The sequence below is a fragment of the Lactuca saligna genome, chromosome 8 (assembly GCF_052625555.1).
Source record: "Lactuca saligna cultivar CGN05327 chromosome 8, ASM5262555v1, whole genome shotgun sequence".
Taxonomy (NCBI): Eukaryota; Viridiplantae; Streptophyta; class Magnoliopsida; order Asterales; family Asteraceae; genus Lactuca; species Lactuca saligna.
The window spans coordinates 234,146,000-234,154,598 of record NC_136424.1 but is presented as its reverse complement, the minus strand read 5'-3'; the positions used below and the strand labels follow the sequence as shown (position 1 = coordinate 234,154,598).

Genomic DNA, 8,599 nt, shown 5'->3' with positions numbered 1-8,599 from the left:
CGTCAAAACTTTTAATAGGAACCGGTATGAGATTGATTGGGAAAGAATGACCGTCTAAAGTTAACGTACAGTCCTTGTATATGTAGTTAGTGTTTTCGGTTTTTCCGTTGGCCATCTCTACAGTGAATGATTTTTCTAGTTTGCTAGGTTTAGGTTTAAGTAAGTGAATAAAGTTTTGACTCACGAAGCTTCTCTCCACTCCACTATCGAATAATATGCATGCATATGAATTATCGAGGAGGAAAGTACCAGCAACTACAGTTAGGTCAGCTATAGCTTCGTCGTGGCCTATAGTAAAAACTCGTCCCATACCGCCGGTGCCTGCTGCCTTAGGGCAGTTCCTCCTGTAGTGGCCCACCTCGCCACAACCGTAGCAAGTATGGCCTATACCTGCACTGGGAACTTGAGTGATCGGCCTTGCGGGCTCCGTGCAGAAACGGGTTGTGTGTCCCCTCCTGTTGCAATTGGCGCACTGCATTTCCTGACAAGGTCCATGGTGGTGGTAAGTGCATTTGGTGCACTTTGGACGGTTACCTTCATAAGGTTTTGTTGGGTAGGTATTTGTAGGAGCTGTAGTAGGTACCGTGGCAGCATTTACCGAAACCAGTTGTTTCTTTGCGAATTCTTGGAAAGACCCACCCTTCCCTTTATTCCATACTCTCTTCCTGTTGTTGTTGTTGTTGTTGTTGTTTCCTCTTTGTGGTTCTGGTGCAGAAACGGTTGAGTTCCGATGGCCTCCGTAGTCAATCAGAGATTGTGCCAGTTCCTTAGCACTTTCAAAGGTGTCAGGTTTGGAGGCTAACACGCTTCACCATATTTGGGTCGTCAGTCCCCATATGTACCCCTCTATTTTCTTGCTCTCAGGAGCAATCATATCTGGGCAGAGGATTGCCAGCTCGCAGAATCTGTTGGTATATGTTGCGATGTCGGTACCAACCATTCCGAGAGTCCAGAGTTCATGTTCGAGCCTTTGAATCTCTCCCCTTGGGTATTATTCTCTCATCATCATGGCTTTGAGGCTCTCCCAGCTTATGGAGTTTGCCACTATTAGAGTAAGTACTTTAACGTGGCCGTTCCACCAAGTCAAAGCTCTATCAATGAGTGTGAAGGTTGCAAATTTGACCTTGCTGTGCTCGGGGCAGGAGCAGATTTCAAAGACTGATTATGTCCTTTCAATCAACTGCCTCAGAGCCATCACACCACCAGTTCCATAAAACATACGGGGTTTGGCATTAGTAAAGTCCTTATAAGTGCATTCTCGGGGTTTCCCATGACTCTCACCATGGTTGGATAGGTGTGTGCCAGTTCTCGAGTCATTAGTACTCGAGTTATTGAGTTGTGACATGGTAGCTGCTACCGCTGCGGTGACTGCTTCTTGGAACATGACAGCATCAAATTGAGGAGGTGAAGGTGGTGGTGGTATTGGTGTTTCATTGATAGGGTTACGTCTGGTATTCCTGCGTGGCGGCATCTTTAACTATACGTTTAAAAGATGATGATATGGATAAGAATAAGTGACAAATGAATGTGTCTCATGAACCAAATTGCCATGGTTCAACAACAGATGATAGCATAGAAAAATGAAAGTTGTTTGTAAGACTGAAAGTATGAAACAAGTATTTGGTTTCTCGATGACTTTTCAAGGTTTGAACGAAATACTCAACGTAGTAATAATAGTGTCACTTATATTAATATAAAAGTTGATACAACGATCATGAAAATTTGACCCTTAAAAGGGTCTCCGATTGCAAAGTTCGAGAAATTTAAAGACTTTTAGCCAAGGTCCTAAGTTATAACAAAATTTGAGGTTTTCACAAGTACTACTTGCGACGTGTGTTGCGCTTGGAGCTCGATTCTGCATCTGATTTCTTCGACTCCATAAGACACCTATCAAGGGCGGCTTGTTGTTCCCTCAATTCTACGAAGGCTGCATTCGCTTGTGCTTGGAATGCTTCGGTGCAAACGTGGATGTCGTTCTGCAACATCTCTAGGCGGTTGATATCGGCCGTGTGGATTTGTACTTCCACATTAACCTCTCGGATTCGGTTTACTTGAACCCCCGATTGGTAGGACTGGTTGGCGAGTTTGCCCACCATGACCGGGAGTGCCCGATCGGCTGAACCTCCACCTCGGACATCATAGAAATCTCGGCACATGCCGTAAGGAGAGCGTATACTTTGTTGTTGGCTCTAGTGGACGAGGTGACTTCCCCAGACGGGAGTCGGTCCTTGAAAGTTCCTCCTAATGGGTGGAGGGTTGACTATTTCCGGTTCTGAGTCTGTCCCAGAGTCGTCCCCGCCATCCAACTCAATGGGCTCTTCGTCCTCCTCTGGATCCTCTTCAATCCATCCTCCGTTGCCTTGTTGTGGGTAGTAGGGGTCTCCATGCGGGTGAAATCCAGCCATTTCACTATACGAGAATAGGGTTATAAGATTTGAATAAAACTTGAGACATGTAATACTAATTAATCTAGCGTATGCACCAAATACTCGTATAGTATTTAAATTCTTGTGTTTGATCTTCGTGATGTTTTTGGTAAGTTTTGACTTGTTGCTCACTACGAGCGTTCCTCGATATACATTGGTCCGATTTCGGACGAATATAGTTGATCACGCTATATTTGTCCCAAATCTGATTACATATATCGAGTCTTAATCGTAGTGTCCAACTTGTCTAAATACTTGTTGTATAGTTAATAAACATGAAACTAATTTGTTGTATGCATGTATTTTTACTTGAGTGAACTAACATTTTTTTAAGTTACACGAAACGCGGCTTAGGCGTAAATAAAAATCGTTTTGTCAAAGAGTATTAGTCCCTTAAGCATTTATACTTTGTATATCTTATGTGGTTCGATATACTTAGTTCACTATAAACATTGCTCTGATACCAATCTGTCACACCCCCAAACCTGAACGGCGGAAACGTTCGGGGGCGGATGACTTCATGTGGTAGCGTAACAAGTGAATACATAGTAAAGAAAGCAATACAACCATCATATATATATAATTGAAAGTTTACATTTGTCAAAAGTTACATGTTCAAAACCAATTACAAATATGATGTCAAAATATGAGATTAAACTAGCGTCGCAGCATCTCTTCATCAAAAGCATAATGATACCTGTAGTTACTGAATCCCTGGGACATACAAGTAATTTTGAAAGAGTAGATCAGCATTTAAGCTGGTGAGTTTCATAAGTATTTAATGACAATGTTTGTATGAAACGAAATATCTTGTCCTTGTTTGTTTGTGTTTAGAAAATCCTGTATTTTCTACTAGTATAAAAGTAGTCTTCCTTCCAGACTAAATTTTGTTTCCAAAATGTATGTAAGTGTAAAAGTAACCAATATGTTTGAAAACCTCGTAAATCAATGTATTTTTAATACCTCCTGTGAGCTTTATAACCATACTATTGACTCGGAATGCCTATACACAACGTTCTTCAGGCGTTGGAATGTTATGACGTTTGTCACCACAAACGGTGGACTGTAGCTAACAGTCAGGGTGCGGGTTTTCAAGCCCGTATAGATCTATACACAAACACCATGCTCCCCCTCCAAGGGATTCTGGCATATAATACAGGACATGAAATGCGTACTCGAACGTACGTGAAGTAAATGTCTCACAGAACCGTAGTATAAAAACAGATTTACGTGTTGAAATGTTCGTTTGTTATTGTACATGAGAGTGATTTCTTCAGAATCGTGTTTCTAGTATGTAATAGTTAGCAATATCCTTATAAAACTATACCTATTATAGTTTTCTAAAAGTGTGCCTCGTTTGTTTTAGAATATCTAGAAAAGGAATCACTTGTTATGAAAGCATAGATTTTTGTAGAGCCTAAGATAGACACAATATACTTTAAATCTAGGAAAAATGTTTAGTTTATACATGTATTACAACAATTTATAGTTTTAAAGATAGAATGCTATTGTAATATATTTTGTATACGGGAGTTCCCTATAAAGTTTATAAATCACATATGATTTTACTTAATAATAGTGTATAATAATCTTTATATATAACACCCGATAGTAGTCGTGTGTTTTACTTGTATTCCCCCCCCCCCCCCCCCCCCCCCGTTATAAAGCATACAAAAGCGTTTAGAATATTTAAAAAGGGTTAATTAAGGGGTATGATCTCACTTGAAAGTTTGAAGATAACGAGATGGAAAACCGGGCAGAGTTTCATCTCGGAAAACGGATTTTTCTCGGGATTCTCGGGAATCTCAGGAGTAAAATCGACCTTCGGGACTTGCACAAAATGACCAGGGCTTCAGGGTAGTGCGGGCACGGAAAACGAGGCAAAACGCAAGAAAAGTGAGAGAGAATGAGCAATTTTTCCGGGAACCCTCTATTTATAGGAGGCTGGAACCGCCTCGGTACGCGGGGCGTACGCGTACGTCACGCATGACCGAGTCCTCGACTGCCTCGGACTTCGGATGGGACATGCTAGCTTCGCATAGACCGGGACGTGGACGATCTGAAGCCTTGGCCTTGAGTACGCGGGGCGTACGAGGGTACGCGGCACGTACTTCGGCCCTATCTGCTGACTCCTTCGGATAATACCAAGAGTTTATATTTAAATAAATATATATAATTTATTTAATAAACTTCAAAAATTCATATCTTCTTCATACGAACTCCGTTTTCGACGTTCTTTATATCCCCGCGAAGGTGAGACTACGCTCTACAACTTTCGTTTAGACTCCGTCGGCAAATTCCGAATTTATTTTTATTATTTATTTATTAAAATGACGTGATTAAGGAATTTCTTTAAAAATTCATAACTTCTTTATCTGACGTCGGTTTTTGCCAGACTTTTTAGCGCTGAAATACCATTGTCGAGACCTTCGATTCTCGTTTAGGTCATTCCGGCCAAAAGTCGCTCGATCTCCGATTCGAGTTTTTAGCTGTCTGATGCTAAGCCGAATTTGGAAAAATCTTAACTTCAATATACGAAGCCGGGTTTTGGGCATTCTTTTTACGTACGATCCCGGTTTAATGATATAAAACATAGTAGGTAGTTAAATAAAAACTTTTTGGACATTTTATTATCAACGTTAATTTTTATTAACTCAAAAATGGTTACAATACTTGACCTATTAGGCCATTACAAAGAGTTGAAATATCGGGTTGTCACAGAAAGTATAGTGAGGAAAAACTCACCTCACAAGCTGAATAGAACTGATAAGGCTTGACTCCGAATCTCATCACTCTACTCAATGCCTACATCCACGAAGTGTTCAATTCTATCAAAATCCCAGCAATACCCAAAATACCTTTAAAAGACAAATCGGGTCAAACATGGTCAAACTTAAAGTCAACAGGTCAAAGTCCATAAACCCACTGAGTCAACCCAACCGAGTTAACTTAATATGGGCTGACCCATTCGAGTACGCAGGGTGTACTCCGGAGGCACGCTCAACGTACACAAGGCATCGTAGAGAACTACCATCAGGGTGGCTGACCGGGTACACGAGGCTTACACCAGGCTATCCGAGGCGTACCCTCGCATATCCAACTTCTTCATTAAGTGTTTAAAGGCTTTAGCACTTAATCTCATACTTTAGATCCAAGGTCGAGAGGCATACTGGGGTTATAAAGTTCCCAAGTTTATGAATTTTCACATCCAAAAAGTCGTTAATGCAAGGTCTTCATCCATTAAGACCTTCTACAAGAAGCATCGAGTCAAACTAGCTAAAGGGACCTCATTTCTATGGCTGAGGACCTTCCTTGGGTCTGGAAGGACAACCCAAAACGTCCAAAACCAAACGTGCACAAAAATTGGGACTTTTGTGACCAGAAGAACAACATAAAGCTACCAATATGAGATCCAAGCAAACAAACATCAAGTTGAATAATTTTTACCTTTTGGAGCTTCCCAAGAAGGTAACGATCTAAGATCCATGTGACATCCCTAATTTCACGGCCAGAAAAGACCAACTGTGTTTATGCTTGTTTGAAAATCAGAGTAATATTTTACATAAAAGTGTTGCGGAATTTGTTCCCAAAATAAAAATATGATAAAAATTTATCAAAGCATTTCCGTAGAAATGTGTTTCATTAAAAATACTCGGGATGTCATGTTTGATACATATCAAAAGCATAAACAGTACATTATAAGCCTTACAACAGTTATTTACAACTACTGGCCTATAATCCAAAAATCCCTCATCATCATCCAAATTTTGCTCTGGGTCCACTACCTGTAAAACAGAAAGCTGAGTGGATCAGACTTAGGAACCTGGTGAGTATATAGGGTTTTCAACCCACAAATAATAATAAATTTATTAATTTCATCGATCAACAATAAATTTACTAGTTTTATCAAACCAACAATAACCCTGTTTACCCATTCCCATTATCCTCACATTACGTCCCTAAACACCTATACAAGGGACCTAGTCTAAGGATTTTTTCATCGGGATGGACTTTACTACTAAGGGGATTCCTTAGCCATATATGTCCGTAAGGCAACCATGAGGGGGATGGAGTACACCGGTGAACATCAAACCCACAAACACCTACAGGTTGCGATCCTGCTAGCATTCCACTAGACCGTCTAGAAGAGTCTATGGTCGTCATCCATACTCCGCTAGATGACTGGAACAACAACAATATTGAGGTCTCTCATCATTTTAAGACATAACAACTATTTCATCTACCCATGTTATACCGAACATATTTGTAGATAAAATATTTATATATACAGTTTAAATCATTTTAAAACTTGTATAAAACATTCATTCAATAATCATCTCAAATAAACAATCAATATATATATACACATAGCACGTATTTATATAAATTACTTCATATGTATGTGTAAGATGAAAGTGACTATACACTCACTTGACTGCTCGAATGTTTGAAGTTTTAAGTCGAAGATACAACACTTTTAGGCTATTTGTATTTGGGTGTGATAGTGCCGACACACCGTCATATCTATGACTTGAGGAATAAAATGTGTCGTCATATCTATGACTTGAGGAATAAAAGTTTCTAAATATGATAATTTATTTTGGTATGCCTAAACTTCACCAGCGATAATTCTATTTATACGAAAACTTGAACCACAAAATGAATGCCACGTATCGTTAGATTCATTGATGACACCTTATTTATTTACGTGTACCATCACTTCTGATTCATCTCCACTTATTTGTTGCTTATTCTCCAATTTATTATCAAATGATTTATCCATATGATGCATGTATTATATATATATATATATATATATATATATATATATATATATATATATATATATATATATATATATATATATATATATATATATATATATATATATATATAAATCATTACTTTTAGTATATAACTTCCGTTAAATTATGACCAACATAGAAAATGGCATTTTATATATATAATCGAACGACATATAATTATTTATCATGTTCCTTTATTTTTAATTGGTCAATATGTATGTAACAAAATATTATTACTATCATATTTTGTTTACTAATCAAAATAATATAAGTCGTAACATAAAATATTTTAAAATATATAAGATGTTATTTTACAATTCTTCTAAATTTAATAATCGATAACTAAAATCGTAAAATATACTTAGGCAAATATCTCGAATATTTATTATATTGACGAATTGGTATTCGTGAGGACATAGACTTTTATTTAAATTGTTTTAGCTAACAACCAACCGATATTCATTTATTCACACAAAAAAAAATTACATCGTCAACTGATGTAAATACTTATTGTATAGGATATGTCTAGCAGGAATCATGGGTGTTACAATTATCCCCCCCCCCCCCCTCCCCCTTAGGATGATTCCGTCCCGGAATCATGCATTAGCTAACAAATGTGGATAGCGACTCATCATGTCACTCTCAGTTTCTCTGGTGAGATTTGGCTTATTCGTATGTTTCCATCGCACAAGCACTAAATCGACCATCTTGCTTCGCAACCTTTTAGTCTTACGGTCAACGATTGTCTCTGGTTCTTCGATTAGCCTCTTGCTTTCATCCAGCCTTAACTCAGAAATTGGAATTATGTCGGGAACATCTGCCGTGAACTTCCTCAAATAACACACATGAAAAGTATTATGAATACCATCTAGTTCTTCTGGTAGTTCTAGCTTGTAAGCTTGATTCCCAATTCTCTGAAGAACTTTAAATGGTTCAATAAACCTTGGACTCAACTTTCCTTTTTTACCAAATCTTATAAGTCCCTTCCACGGCGAGACTTTAAGCAAAACCGAATCACCAACTTCGAATGTTATCGGTTTTCTTTTCTTGTTAGCATAGCTCTTTTGACGATCCTGAGCTGCTAACATCCTTTCCCTAATCACTTTCAACTTTTCAGCACTCTAATGGACTATCTCAGGTCCCATAAACTGCTTTTCTCCAGCTTCAAGCCAAAAAGACGGCATACGACATTTCTGTCCATACAAAGCGTCATAAGGTGCCATCTTTATGCTCAAGTGGAAACTATTATTGTAGGAAATTCTACTAAAGGTAAATGTTCATCCCAGTTACCTTGGAATTCTAGGGTACATGCTCTCAGTATATCTTCAAGTGTTTGTATTGTTCTTTCGCTCTAACCATCAGTTTGTG

At 38.5% G+C, this 8,599-nt stretch overlaps 1 long non-coding RNA gene across 5 annotated transcripts; it reads right to left on the bottom strand.

Annotated features, from left to right (window-relative positions):
* Positions 1-1,753: 1,753 nt before the first annotated feature.
* LOC145011639 (uncharacterized) lies at positions 1,754-7,022 on the bottom strand. Of its 5 annotated transcripts, none has more exons than XR_013664198.1 (4): positions 6,858-7,022; positions 5,874-6,211; positions 5,172-5,231; positions 1,760-2,409 (listed from the first exon to the last, which is right to left on the bottom strand). It is a non-coding gene; the product is annotated as an uncharacterized LOC145011639 (long non-coding RNA). The 5 variants fall into 5 exon arrangements; XR_013664195.1 differs by lacking the exon at positions 1,760-2,409 and adding an exon at positions 3,074-3,140; XR_013664196.1 differs by having other exon boundaries at positions 1,754-2,409; positions 5,172-6,211.
* Between the last annotated feature and the right edge of the window lie 1,577 nt (positions 7,023-8,599).